Source organism: Ambystoma mexicanum, chromosome 6p (assembly GCF_040938575.1).
Source record: "Ambystoma mexicanum isolate Mex_15411 chromosome 6p, UKY_AmexF1_1, whole genome shotgun sequence".
In the NCBI taxonomy this organism is placed as follows: Eukaryota; Metazoa; Chordata; class Amphibia; order Caudata; family Ambystomatidae; genus Ambystoma; species Ambystoma mexicanum.
In genome coordinates, this window is record NC_090935.1 from 216,848,417 (window position 1) to 216,863,983 (window position 15,567).

Below are 15,567 nucleotides of genomic sequence, written 5' to 3' on the forward strand. Positions count from 1 at the left end.
GGGGAAACAGTGTAGACCCTAGCCATATTTGACTAAAAATATCACTTATTAATTCCTTTAGAGAAAAACACGTTATCCATTTTAACCAGAAGTGTCATTAGTGGGTGCTCTTCCATTAGTGGGAAGGGGGTCAAAGTATTATAGCATTAGCTTATTTAACTAAGTATATTATTTAATTAATTCCCATAGGGTCAGCTACCACAGAGTGATGCTTTTGTCATAATTCGAAATTGACAAAGATTATCCTAGTGTGTTCCCCCAAATGATTTTGCCATTGAATTCATTTCCCAGACCTTTCATTTCACAGAAAAAGCTCATACGAAATTCCCATTATATTCCCCATCCCTGTACCTTGACTTCAAACCAAAGGGGCCATATATAACTGATGCCTGGGGTGGGCGGTTGCTGGGAGAAAAGAGAATTGTGATAACGTAGCCATCACTGTGTGTTTTTAAAATGTCCTATCTGTTAATGTGCAAAGAAATCCTATGTGTGTTTTGATTTCAAATCTTCAAATTCAACCTGTGTTTGTCATGGAAACTGAAAGTCTATTAAGAAATACATATCAGTCAATTGATGCAAGTAATTTGCAATTGAGATTATTGTGTTGTGACACGGAGTTGGTGGCTGGTGTTATCGTGAGTTATTATTCATTGTAGAAATTTAAATATATACTATTATTTCTATACACCAGCCTGGTTTCTAGTTTATTGGTGATACAGAAGGTATCTGCTGAATGGTGTTTTACAGGTTGGAGGCCTAACCAAATTTGCATCTGCTAAGCACTTTGTTGTGCGGCACCTTCATTTGGGGGTGAATCCCTGATTTGAGAGTGACCGTCCAATAAACCGTGAGAGATTCCAGTTCTTTCAGGATACCAATTGCACAGTGAATGAGCTGGATTGCACAGGAGTGTATGCACAAACGTACACTCGCATCCACAAACACACACACATGTACACACAACACACACACATGCACACACATGCACACACGCGCGCACACACACACACACACAATGCATATTAAATTACCCATCTTTTAGTTTTGATTTGTAAGCTCTTGATTCATGCAGGCTTCCATGTTATAAACCTTAGCTCCTTTTTTCAGTGCCTACCATACAACCCTCTAGATGACAGCAACCGTATACACACACACATGTCTTATGGATTCATGGACTCCATGTTTCCACTCTGCATTCCCACTTGGCAGGCGTATCTGAAACATCAAAGGCTCTTGTGTTTATGCCATCCTGTTCTGCAAAAGTCAATCGAGAGGAAACCCATTTCGCCTTTAGCATCATATTAATTACTCATCCAGTTTCCTCGGGTAAAGCTTTAAATACTCGTATGTCTGGAGTGAAGAGTTGCCAAGTACTAAAGGGTTCATTTTGCAGCCACAAGTGTTCACGCTGCTCTGGCAGAGGGCGCCGAGCCAATGAAGAGTCACACCGTTGTACCAGTGTTGCAAACAGCCACAGCAATCCGGCCAGAGATAAATGCACTATTGATTTTGGCTCTGGAGAGATAAGTGGTTTCGTTCAGGTCCGCTTCATGTTTAGAAAGCTATTATTTTGAGTATTAGCCTCCTATGGCGATAGAGGGGTGGGCGATCCAAAATGTGGTTTTGGTCACATTTAGTGAGGTCTTTCAAGATCTAGCTGTTTGCAAAGGCTAATAAAACACAGTGCTAAATATGCATTGCTTACACGACTGCCAGGGGCACACATTTTGCAGCAATGAGACATCCAGCAGTTAGCAATTATTAAAGGAACAATCGTTGCTCTCAAGAAGCATTTTTTTTTTTTTAGAACAATCGATGATTTTATTAATTGCAGCGGACCAGCCACGTGTTCCATATTCGTACCAGTTTGTACTTACATTTTATTTTTTAAAACAACTTGTCCCACACTTTCAGGAACAGAGTCAACAAAAACAAGCAGGCAGACATTTTAACCACAAGAGTTTGGCAACATTGTCGATTTGTGATCAGTAACCTACATTGCTAGACAACGTTTTTCTTTTTTCTCATTTTATATTTACAATGCTATTTATTCACTTGTTTGCACCGTATAAGTCATGGTAAGCACTGCGCTCTGTTCATTATGTGAACGCTTAGGCTGTGTGTTTGAAATCCAATATGAATACACTGTGTTTGTTTAATATTTATTATGTGCGCCAGAGCCGAAGCTATCAGGGCGCAAGCAATAAGAAGTCATACAGCTTGGTGAGCGAGGTGGTAACATCAGAAAAGGCCGTATTAAGAATACTGCCTATTTTCTCAACCGCTTGATAAGTATTCACTGCATGAGGAACCGAAAATAAAAAACGGTATATGGTATTTACTGGAAGCTGAATGTGGATAGTCCTGCATTCCGTATTTCCTGAAATTTTAATTGGGTGCGTAACAGCTGATTATCACTTTGAAAATCGATTTAAAAGAGCTCACAATACATACAAAACGTTACTTCAGCCAAACTGTGAGGATAAAGACAGCCCGGTGAGACAAATGAAGCAGCCTAAAGCGATGGTGTGAGTAAATCCTACAGGAAAAAAGGTTACGCCCCTCGCCACGGTAAAATGTCCGAAGCCAAGTTACCCGGGGGGACCCCCTATACATCCTTATGTTGAATTTACGGCAATAAAAAGCAACATTTTGAAATATCCTCTTTTTTTTTGCACCTGAAAAAGCGGAATTCATCAACACATATCTTGACTATTTTGGCATCAAAAACTTCCCAAGATGTGTCTATTTAGCCGTACTATCATTTCGTCACTAAAATAATCTTTTGCTTTTTATATAGCACTTTAATCTAAAGCACTTTACATAGGACACCTTTACATACATTAGTAGTATTGCCCAATCGAAATTCATACCCACTTATTGACCACGGAAGGGTGAAAGACTGAATTGGCCTTGCCGGATTTGAACCTGTGACCTGCAGATCAAACACAGATCACAGCAACAAGCGTTTAACCCGCTGAGCAATCTTACCAGCTGGCTGTCTCCCTCACACACACACAGCATGTTCGGGTGCATAAGTACTTAAGTTCTTAGTAGACTAGTGTTTAGAAGGCTTGCATGGAAGCCAGCAGCACCAAGTGTTGTTGTTCAGCGTCACCAATCAGGCTTTCCAGTAATATTGTGTATTTCAGCCATTTAATGTTGCGGCTGCTGCACGCTCTCACTGCCTTCACTTGTGTGTAACCAGCCATCAGCCATACCAAGTGGAGATTGGAGTATGGGGAAGTCATGCTACTCCACCCTCAACTGCAACTGGAGTACTACAAGGGTCTGTGAATACAGTGCTCCCCTAAAAACCTTTGGTATTGTGGTCTTGGGTCAAGTGATGTAAGTCCCACAAATAAACCAAATATTATTTGTTACTCCAAGTGTTATTAATTAAGCATTATTGCCTGAAGCTGTGGGCAATATGGGATCATATGAGTCCAATTGCTTATGAATTATGACTATACCAAAAGAAGGGTGTATTAGGACGGTAATCCAGGCCCACCAGAGCCTATATTGCAGAGCAGCGAGAGGCAATAATGTTATAAGTACCTAGGGCCAGGTGGGGAGTGGTCAACTGAGTCCTGATGTCTGTAATGAAGGTGCTGCCTTGGTTAGCCCTCAGAGGAAGTGAAGTCCATACTTTATTTCCACAGAATGGGGGCAGAGCCAAAGTGGACCCAGGGAGAAGGCGGACCAACCAGAGCAGTTAGAGGACAAAGTATTAGAGTGGAGGAGGGAGTGAGTCGTTAAAATGTGGGGAAGTAGTATCGGGTGGAAAATCGTTAAATCAAAGGGCCAGCAGGCTTACATAGTTAGCCAGCCTGCCTGTTGGCGATAGGAGGAAGTAGGGGTGAAGTGAAGGAGTTCGAAGAGAGTCCTGATAGCAAAGTTAATAATCTTGCCAAGAGGGCAGAATGCATATCTTGAAAGAGCAAAGAGGATACTGGCAGAGTAGTCCAGTTTAGAGAAGACAAGAGTGGCTAGGAGTGGATAGGAGATGTGGTTTTGAAAGGAAGGAGCTGTCTGATTTTCCTGATATTTAGGAGGTTGAGACAAGTTGCTGTTGCAGTTTTATAAATGAAGGTAGATAATGTGTATGAAGGAGCATTGTTGGCACGTAATTGGAAACTCAAATCTAGGGGTGCTTTTTTAACCTGGGCATACCCCTGCATTTTTACTACTTATTTGGAAACTCAAATCTAGGTGTGCTTTTCAAACCTGTGCATCCCCCAATGTGTGCTGCATTTTTACTACTTATTTGGAAACTCAAATCTAGGTGTGCTTTTTTAAATCTGTGCATTGTTTGTCTCCCATTGCACACCCCCTTCCCCTGTGCATGCCTGACTTCTAGCCCACTTGGTGAATTCCCATGCATTGTGCAGTTCCCCTGCTTGCCTCTCTCTCTCCTTCATTACTCCTATGGCACTCTCTATCTCCCCTATCTACTCCAACTGCTACTCTATCACCTATTCTACCTCTCCCATTAAGTCTGGGAGAAGAAATCTGAAAAGAGCTCTCCTGGATTTTTAGCCAGGCATACCTATTGCTGACACCACATCAATGCTACTTCCAAGCAGACTATTACTGAAACCCTCTTTTCTGTCCCCTCTCCTGACCTATGGGTCCCCCAACTGGTCTCCAGACTCTCCCCTTTCCCCTCTTCACCCATTAGCGTGGCACTAGGTGGGAAGTATTCCTGGCATACTTCTCATCCTCTAGGTGCAACATTAATGTCTATCACAATGGCACTTTCACGGCCCAAGGTTCTTGATCTACTCTACTCCTTCTCGACCGGTGCCTGCCCTCTCTCATAAACCTTCTCTGTTCTCCTGCCACCCCTTCTTCCTCTCCTCTCCCTTCTCCATCACCACCGATGGGAGTACCACGCCCCTGTACACACCCTCGGAAACCCTTCAAAGATGGTAACCTATTTCACTTTGCTACTCTGAATGCTTGCTCTGCTGTCAAGCACTCCCATGACAGATCTCTCCTTCTCGAAGACTTTGACCTGGACATAGGTCAATACCAGCTCTGTCACTGTTCTTGACACTCTCCTTCCTGAGGGCTACAAAATGCTCTCCAAATCCAGACCCAAAAGGCCTGGAGGTGGCAGGTCCCTGATCTTCCCTGAGCAGGTCCCTGCTTCCATCATTCCTACTCTATTCTACTCATCTTTTGAATGCCTCATCTGTAGCCTTGGGGTCTCGCCTACTCTCTCTCACACTCGCCACTATCTACAGGCCCCCTGGCCACATCTCTCTCTTCCTCTCTAAATGGTCAGACCTTGCCTCATCCCTCTAAACCTCTTCTTCCAAACTCCTCCTCTATGGTGACTTCAACATCCACCTCGACTCTTGTGAACCTTCTCCCTCCCAGTTCCAGGTCCTCTGTGATTGCCCCTCTCTATCTATTCTTCCTTCCGGCCCAACTCACTCTGCTGGCCACACTCTTTATGACCTAATTTCTTGTGACATCCCAATCTCTAATCCGGTCAACCACCCCCCTCTCCTGGTCTGACCCCTCTCTATTTTCTACCCACCTGGGGCCCGTTGGCCCTCCATCCAAGCCACCACCAGCACTGCCAGCCTCCTTCATTGTCATTAGACCGATAAAGCGAGTGTTATTCGCCGGTTTTGCTTCCACCTTCATCTCCCCTCCCGTGCCCGCTTCTGACTCTGTCTTTTCTAACCTGCACCTCGACATCTCTAACACCCATGACATCCTTGCCCCTGCCATGAGGATCCACTTAAAACCTGCCTCCAAGAACAACAGCTGGTACGACTCTGAAACGTAAGTGCAAAGCTGCTGAACGGAAGTGGCCGGCCTTGCGCTTATCCTCTGACAAACGGCCCTGCTGCCGGTTCCAAAGGCAATATCGCTTCTCTCTCCACTGCAAGAAGCGGGTCCCCATCGAAGCCCACATCTCTGAAGGCACTAACAACATGGCCGAACCTTTCAAAATCTGCAAGGAATTTGCCAATCCAGTTACAGTCTCCACATCTCTCCTTCCTTCCCAGGTTCTCTGAACTTCCTTGTCCTTCCATTTCACTTAAAAAACTCAGGACATCCTGTCCTCACTCTCCTCCACCCCCATCCCCACTCCTACCCCCGCTCTCCTGTCTCCCTTGGCTCACCCCGTACACTCCCCCTTGCTCTCCTCCCTTCTGCCTATTGTACCAGATGAGGTCTTTAAAGTGGTCTGCTCTATAGTGGCTTCCTCTGAACAGGTGCCCCCTGCACCTCCAGAACCATTAAGGACAACCTCTCCTCTCTTGACCTGGTTCTTGCTGACTTCTGCAACCATGCATTCCCACTGGCTCTTACCCTCTATCCCTCAAGAACTCCCTTGTGCACCCTATTTTAAAAAAGCCATCTGCTGACCCCTCCAGCCCCGCTAACTATCGTCCCATTTCCACTACCTCATTCCCGGGTAAGCTCCTGGAGAAGTTGGTCCCCCAACTGATCCTCCACACTGATCTTGTTGGTTGCCTTCATGACAATCAATCTGGATTGCAGGGATCCAGAGGCACAGAAACTGCTCTCCTGAACAGCTGTGAAACCATGCTCGCAAATCTCAACTCCAACCCTCCTCTTTTTCTCATTCTCATTGATCTCTCCTCTGCCTTTGACATGGTCATCCATTCTATCCTCATAAAACGACTCTGTGACAACCTCGGCATCACTGACTGGACACTGGATTGGCTGACCTCTTTCCTCACTAACTGCCCTTCCCAGCTGCAACTGGGCCCTTTCTCCTCCACCACAACCCTCTCTAACTGTGGAGTCCCCCATGGCTCTATCCTATCGCTATGGCTCTTCAGTATCTATCACGCCCTTCTTGCTCCTTCTCTCCTCACTTCCAGTGTTATGCCAATGATGCACAGCGTTTCTTCAAACTTCCCTCTACTTCCCCCTCTTCCTCCTCTCTCATCCCTGACTGTCTGTCTGCCATAGAGGCATGGTGTGTAGCAAACAATCGCTGTCTGAACTGCAGTAAAACGGAGATCCTCCTCATCGGGACACCTGTGCCCTCTTTTCCTCCTACCCTATGGCCACCCTTTTTGAACCCTCTACCCCCACCATCTTGTGAGGCCAAAAAAGCTTGGGGTCATCTTCGATTCCACTCTCTCCTTCACCCCTCTCATCATGGACCTTACCAAGAAGTCCCATTTCCAGCTCCACCTCCTCAGAGGCATTCTTCCTTTTCTCACCTTCCCCCAGACGCTCAATGTCTCCAGAGCTCTGGTTCTCTCCAAGCTGGACTACTGAAACAGCCTCTTTATCAATTTCCCTCTTTCCTCCCTTCACATCAAGCCCAGGGACTATAACTCTCCAGCCCTAAAATCTCTCCACTGGCTCCCGATGACTGCGAGGATCAAATTCAAGACCCACTGCATCATCCACAAGGCCTTCTGGGGTCTGGGACCATGCTATCTCCAATTTTCCCTCGCTAAATACTCCCCTGCTAGAGCCCTACGCTCCTCGAACTCCAATTCTTTGACTGGCAAACGCTTCTCCAAGCAGACAGTGGGGGGCAGGTCTCTCTCCTCGGCTGGTGCCTCCCTCTAGAACAGCCTCCCTGCCCCTCTCAGTCTTGAGTCGGACCTCCTTAAGTTCCGGACATTGCTAAAAAAACTGCTCTTCTCTACCTCTTTCCCGTATTCTCTTCCCTGTTAATCATCCCAGTGCAGCTGCGACCAGTGCCCTGATTCTCATGAATCCTCAAGGCCCTTATTTCCAGTCGATACCAGCTCACATGCCCTTGCGGGCCCCTACTTGGCGGTTCCACATCCCACCCTTCAGAGTTGCCTGCACCAGCACTTAGCCTGAGGTTCTCCTCCTTGGCTCCCCTTAGCATTTCCGTCCCAAGCCCTCCTCCAGCACTTGTCCACTCCTCTGCTACTCCCCTCCTTCCATCCCCATCCACAGCACTTCTCCTCAATGGACTTGCATGTCCAAATGCCACAAGCCCTAGTAGGACCACCACTGTATGTTTACTGTTTTGTCCTTTGTTATTATTTCTCCTGTTCCCTTCCCATTTACCCTTGTGGCGCATTGAAACACATTCTGTTGTATAAGTGCCTTCCAAATGCACAATAAAATAAAACAATACACTAAAGGATAAAATCAAATTGCACGCGTTCATATGTGAAAAAGAAAAATGAAATATTGGTTTTGGTCCCCTTTTGACTTATTGTTTGAATGAGAGAGAGAAACAAAATAGTAAAGTACATATTGAATACTTGTATATCCATAAAAATTGCAGATACCCAAAAATAGGGCAATCCTTCTTCAGGACCGGGTCACTTTAGCTGTGCAACACTTTGACCATGTTGGGTGGCTCTAAATAGGTCAAGCGAGTAAAAAACTGATGAGATTGGTGATGAGCTGTGAACAAATCAAAGAAGAGTCACAGAGTTATCATTTACACTGAATTAGGCAACCAAGTACAGACATGGCTGTATGGCATCTAACACTCCCTATGACTCACAATTCATACCCTAAACCCTTCAGAACTCACAAAACATGTTCATCCTACACTCCTTTGGGCACTCTTTCACGTCCATGCATTTCTACTGCTACGTTCCTTCCCTATCATGTGCTGTAAAATAATGAAAACAATGTCACACCCTTGCACTGTGAGAAATGGGTGAACCTAGAAGACATTCACAGTCACTGCAGCACTTAATAAGGATGATTTTATGGTTGCCACTTCTGATTTGCCCCCTGCTTTTGCATGTGCTTTTATGTACTATATTAATATAGAGATTATTTTCTTATTGTGTTTCTATTGTACAAGTTTGATGACATCAGCCCAAAAGCAGTAAAGTAAATGAAAAATGGGCAATTTAAAAAAAGAGGTGGCAGAGGACGGAATCAAATCCAGCTCTTTGCCATCCGGGGTAAACACCCTTGCTGCATCCCATCTAGCATTCGGATGATGAAGCCTGCAGAAGTGTAAGTGAACGTCAACCCATCACCATGCATTACAATGCATTCATCTACAAAGTAGCAACGCATACAACTGCATGCTGGCAATGCACTCATCTCCAAAGTGACATTCACTTTGCAGTTCTCAATGATATTGTGCAGTATATTGTAGACGGCCCATGCCCCACGTCGGACCGCATTCATCATAGTCCTTGTTGGTTATGCTTAATTACAGCATACCTGAGGGAATGTCACACACCTTTTCCTCGAGTCTTTTGCTGTGCCACCCTACCATTCTATGATTACTTAGGCATTAGGCTAAATTGGAATGGTAAGTGGAGAAACCACATTGATAACGTTAACCTGTTTTCGGACCAAAAAGGAATAAAGCAAATTCTTTTGGAAATAACATTCTGGCCTTAGTAGAAAGAGTTATAGAGCACATGCTACTGCTGTTGCTTAATTTAGGGAACAATTATTGGACAATTGTAATGTTTCAAATCTGACCACCACTGAAAATGTTTCCCTTAAATGACTGTTCGGTCTACCATTGAGCACACCAAATGCTTCATTGCAGTTAGAGCTTTGTTTTACCTCCATTGAAGGTCACATATGTATATTTTACTGGGTGCACCTGTGGTCAAGCAACAGTTTGATCAAATGTAGAGATGCTTTGATGGGTGTGCTGGGTTGCCAGGGATCGGTCACTCTTCTTGGTTTAGGCATAATACGGATCTTGAGGATTTTTGGTTAATCCCATCTAGCATGACTGCTGGTTGTAAACAACTAATAACAGGTGCATATCTGAAGTGGGTTTTTGGCAAAAAGATTCCCAAAGGTCTGCGTGTCCCCATAGGTTTGGCTTATTTGGCCATCAGAGAAGTTTACTTATGGGAAAGGTACTTGACTCTTATGAATACGCATTTTTAAAGCTCTCTTTACCTTAAAATGAGTCTGGGTACCTTACCACAAGCTTCCTCTCAAACACATTTGAACAAAGCTACCTCTGCTGTCCTTTTTGTTCTAAGGCTATTTAAACCTTGCAGCATTGTCTCTTCATATGTCCGATTTACAGATATCTAAGTTGCAGGAATTTCATCATTTCTGGGGTCCGGATGTTAACCAAGTAACTTTTGCTGATTTTGTGAAGTATAGTATATTTTATTCTACACTATAAATGATTCACATTTTAGGTGAGGGTGTCCCCTAACTATGACATTATGATTCAGTTTTATTTATTGGAGGAAATATGAATAGATTGATATTAATCTTGTATATATCTCTGTATTTCTATTAATGTGTTACTTTCACGGTTCACCGATCCAAGAAAAAGTATGTTGATGAGGATGATAATTATAAGTGGTCATTTACATAGAGCTTTTATCCAAAGTGGTTTACACAGCAAATTGTTATATGCAATTATTATTACTCAATTGAAAAAAGTACTCTCTTTATTGGCTTTGGAAGGATGAAAGGCTCTGTTGCAGGGTGTTTTGGTGTGAATCCTGTACCTATATATGTGTATTTCTATGTTTTACTTTTATAGTTCACCGATCAAAAATTAAGTATGTTGACGTTGATACTAATGAAGATAAGTTGTCATTTATATAGTGCTTTTATCCAAAGCACGTTACTTAGAACATTTTTTATATACAATTATTATTACCCAATCGAAATAGGTACCCACTTTATCGACTTCAGAAGAAAAAAAAGGCTGCCTACCTTGTAGGTATTCAACATGCGACCTGCAGTTCACAACCATATTGCAGAGAGATGCAGGCGCTTAACCCAGTGACCTTTATTACATGCCTACAGACTACCTTTATTCACACCACATAGCAGAATATACAGTTAAATGCTGTCATCAGACTACACATTGGGGCTCATTATAAGTTTGCCTGTCCGGGAACTACGGTACAGGTAAACTTGCCGTTACCGCAGTTCCCGGATCGGCAAACTACTAGCTCTCCTCACGGGTGACATTACCGGGTCTGGCAGGGCCATAATGACCTGGTAATTGGCCACTTGCGGGCACCGGAATTTTTCAGAAGTTTGGCAGTAGCCTGCAAGTTTTATCGGCAAGGCTACTGCCAAACCTACAATGAGGCACATTGACTGGAATCATCAAAAACATACCCCAGCATTGTGGAGGGGCTAAACTAATCATGAAGCTACAGACTTTCCTTGCCAATTGTTTTTTACAGCCCACATCAACCCCATCCAACATGGTCAATAGACACAGGTCATTGGAGCTATAGTATAAAAACATCCAGTGCGACAGAGGCTGCAAATCTCAACTTTTATCACTGTGATACTGTTTGCGCGTACTGTAAAGTCTGTACATTAGGTACAGTGCTTGTAGCCTTGGTTTCAATCGCAGGCAAATCATTTCAGAAAATCTGAGCTGGGATCTACCAAATACAAAGCTCAGTACAAATCAGGGATGTCTGAATCAGCCGCTCTCTTCACTCCTTTCTTTTTTTCTTGAGTGGTGAGGCTTGATGTCGTGAGATGCATTTTTTGATTGTCCGGCAGACTCTCTACACCCAGTTGTGAAGAAGAGGTACAGGCAAAGGCAAAGGACCAGACAAGCAACTTGAAGAATTATCATCTTCTCCTGATGTAGCTTGGGCCACCAGAAGGTGGTTTCTTGGGAAATTGGAAGCTAGACCTGGGTTGAGCGAGGAGCCTCACAGCCGTGACATGTGTTTGTCAGTGTGCATGGGATCGTGCGTCACTGCTACATAAGGTTCTAAAACTACTGCCGTATGTGAGGCGGACAACTTGGTAGAGGTTTTCCATAAGACGCAATTATATTAACTCAAAAGGGTTACGGCAAATGCCTCACTATCCCTACCCTGAGGAGGATTTCCCTGCCTGTCAAAATAAACTAAAGGAAACACTCTAATACAAGGAATTTGTCCTCGCACATATACATACACCAAACTTAACAAGGGAATACATGGCAAATTAAATATAACAGAAATAAAAGTTATGTTCAAAATAAACATGATAACTGTTTCTCCTTGTAAACTGGGTAAGAACCCCTTCTTCAGATTCAAAGCAGGATTTTCAATTAACAGTTCAAAATAAAAAAGTTCTGTTTGTAACAAAGTTGTGATTAGAAAGTTCTTCTTACTCCAAAAGACTTTCACTTGGATTTTGACCAACAGTTCTAACAGATGACAAGTCTTTATCTCTCCACTTGTAGCAGAGACTTCAACATAACGTCTCAGGAAACAAGAACACTTCCACAGTTCATCAACAATGATGATTTGTCAGGGTGAATCCACAACAGTTCACAAAATACTTCCATCAGCAATAAGGATTTGTCAGTTTGTTTCCACAGCAGTTCACACAATACTACAGTGGTCTTGCCACTTTTTCTTCTTCACAGCCTTTACCCACAACACAGTACTTCATTGACTTCTTCCTGGTCCACTCACCTGCCAGGACTCAAAGAAAACTCCTAAAACTCATACAAGTACTTCTGTGGTAAATGTTGCATCAAACCAATTAGCCATTTGACTTTCAACAACAGCAGTATGGACTACTTCTTCAAAGGCATGAGACATATTCATGCTGTTGATTACGCACTTGTGATTGCCACATGCAATGCAGTTTATGCTGTTCTCCTGAATATTTTCAATCAGGATGGCTGCTCTCCTGCCAATCCCGTTTTCCCACTTTTACAACCACCAAATGCTGGTAATGGCTTTCTCTGACACTTGCTCTTCTTTGGCTTAGACATTGCTTGTTTGGGTCTTTTCCCAACTATTACATATGGCCAGGGGGTGATCACAAAGCATTCTGGGGTGAACGCATTGGTTGCTGCATACGCATCTGCTCGCTCTGCTACCACAGTGCCTTCTGCTTCTGATGCTTTGCTCTGTGCGGCAAACTGCTTCCCTTCACTTCCCATGGCCTGCACTGGTCAGGAGAGGAGCTTTCCTTGCTCCAGGCACACTCTGTGAAAACTTTTCACAATAATGCTTCCGCCCGTGAAACCTCTGTGTTAAGGGCCATCAAGGAGGGGAACGCTTTTCTCAGCAACGCTTCCTGCCGCGCAACCTCTGCATGCAAGGGCTCTGTGTATAGCGGCGGCTACAGCCTCTCTGCTTTTCTTTGTCTTCTTCAGACACTGCCATGTGGAGTCTCTACAGGCTCTTTAACTTCCACTACTCTTTCTTTTGGACCGCACCTGAGGGAACCTTTTATACTTCCCAGCCCCACTCATGGGACATTAGCACTACTAGACTGTAACTTGCAGTGCAGTGTCTCTCCATCCCTCCTCTTCGTCCCAGCACTTACAGCATTGTGTCTATTCTGGATATTGTTTTTAAATTTATCTACTTCACTTTTTTTCCTTAATTGCATCTTTCAAAGGAGTTTTAGAAGGAATCAATGGGTCTTTCTGATTTAGAGAAGATTTAGGTTTATCAGAACTTCAGGTGATAATGCTCGATATTTACATTCAGCATCCCCCTGTTGACTACAAGAGTCTTTACCGCCATAAATCTACTCCGGGAATGGAAGTCAGAGGCTCCTCATAATCCCTCTGGGTGAGTTCCTGAATGCACAGAACTAGTGACTGTTGAGAGTGCAGGAAATGAGCCCTGGTAAGTCAGTCACTGTAGGTTTAGGAATATAACTGTAAACCACATCCTTTGGACAACATCACTGGATAATCCACATAAAATTGATTCTCTGAACAGAGATTTTGGGTACAAGGAGAAATGCTGAGACTATCATAGAATTAAAGTTCAGCTCACTCAAATCGCTTAAAAAAGCACTGGACGCTCACAGGAAGTGACAGAGAGTCCCCACAGCTACTGTGGGAATGAGGGATCTATCGAATGGCTGGATAAGACCGTCTTGCATTGATCATTTACTATCTTAGTGAGAGCTGTGTCTGCCCCGTGATGCACAGAAGTCCTGTGATTCCTGCTGCCTTGATAACAAGTGGTGAAGATTTTGGTGCTTCTACCATTCTGCACCATAAATCCTTTGAAGTGCTGTTGCAGGTAAACGTCACTCAACCCATGTGTTTGGCCCCCTTCCATACATTTCACCAAAAGGAAAAACCCAAAGTTAAGTGTGCTGTAGCACCTTGGAGCGTTTCACGTGCTAGATGGAATTACCAACAAATATCTCTGACCAAATAACCAGACACACTGTAAAAATATTGATTATATAGAGGTTATATACCCCAATAAGCGTCATCTATGATGTCATCCTATGTGGAAATCTGCAAAATCTATTGATGGGAAGGGTTGGGTAGGGGAATATGTGTACCTATTGTATTCATATGGGTTAGTACTTCATCAGCTGCCCCTTATCTGTAGGGCACGCCTCATACTGCCTCTAAACACGTATAATACTGATTATAGCAAAGAAAAGGGCAGAAGATAGATCTGTGCAACATTGTATAGCATGTTGCCCCATAGACCATCTGATTGGTTGGCATTCTCAACCTACAATGGACTTTCAGCTTGTTAACCACACGTAAGCAAAACGAAACCCAGGTGCTTGAGTCACATCAGATTACTCTCTACTTTCCCAATTAATCCATCATCTCTCATCAGTCCTGCCATAAACCAAAGTTTCCCATTTGTAGTTAACCTTTTAGTCTTCTCTCTGTTCTGGGAAATTTGAGGGAGTGTAAGCACATCACTACCTTTATTCGAAGCTAAATAAATAGCTGTTGTTTTCAACTTCTGAATCGCGTGTGAGGATACTGCAAATTTGTCCATTTCGACTGCCTATTTACTGCTATTTGATTTACTTATACTGGGTGTTCTTGCTTCTCTTGGCCTCAAGAGACTTGCTCACTCCATCTATATAGAACTTGTTCACTGTTAATTGTCAAATACTTGTCCTTGCAAATGTGTTCTTCTTTAATCTAGGAGGCATATATCTTACGTTCAAAGCTTATCCATCTGCTTCTCCTTGTGCCTTGCAATTATTCCTCAAATAGCGCCCTTGATCACAGTCCAACACAGACTCCTCTTTATTTTGCACATAAAGCTATTTCTCCAACATCTCCTGACTCTGCATCCCTAGTCTGTCTCTGACGTAGCTGAATTGAGTTGTGACACAAGCAGACGTCCATCCTCCTATTATGGCCAATTTAGCCACGTTATATTTTCCTCTATAGCAAGCGTCTATATGTCTCATCTACCTTGAGCTACTGCGTATTTACACTAATTGGTCAGTAAGTTACTCCATCTTCTTTTTATAAGTAATTACTTTATTATTTCGTACATGTTTCTCTTGTCACTTCAGTTAGATCATTACTCTTAAGTATTTTCATATTGTTTCAGTATGTCCACATAAATCTTCTTCATTATATCACTCATATCACTCAGCCCTCGTCAGATTTCACTCAGCACTACATGATTGATTGATTGATTGATTTTGAAATTTCTTAAGCGCAACGGTCACCCAAAGGTATCTTGGCGCTCGAGAGTGAGGTAGACATCTAGTATGGAAATCCACTAGAAAGGAAAACATCTGACTAGAAGAGATGTGTCTTAATCACTTTCCTAAAGGCCATTTGATTAGAGAGCTTCTATAGGGAAGCTGGGAGTTCATTCCATAGTCTAGCAGCAACTATAGAGAATC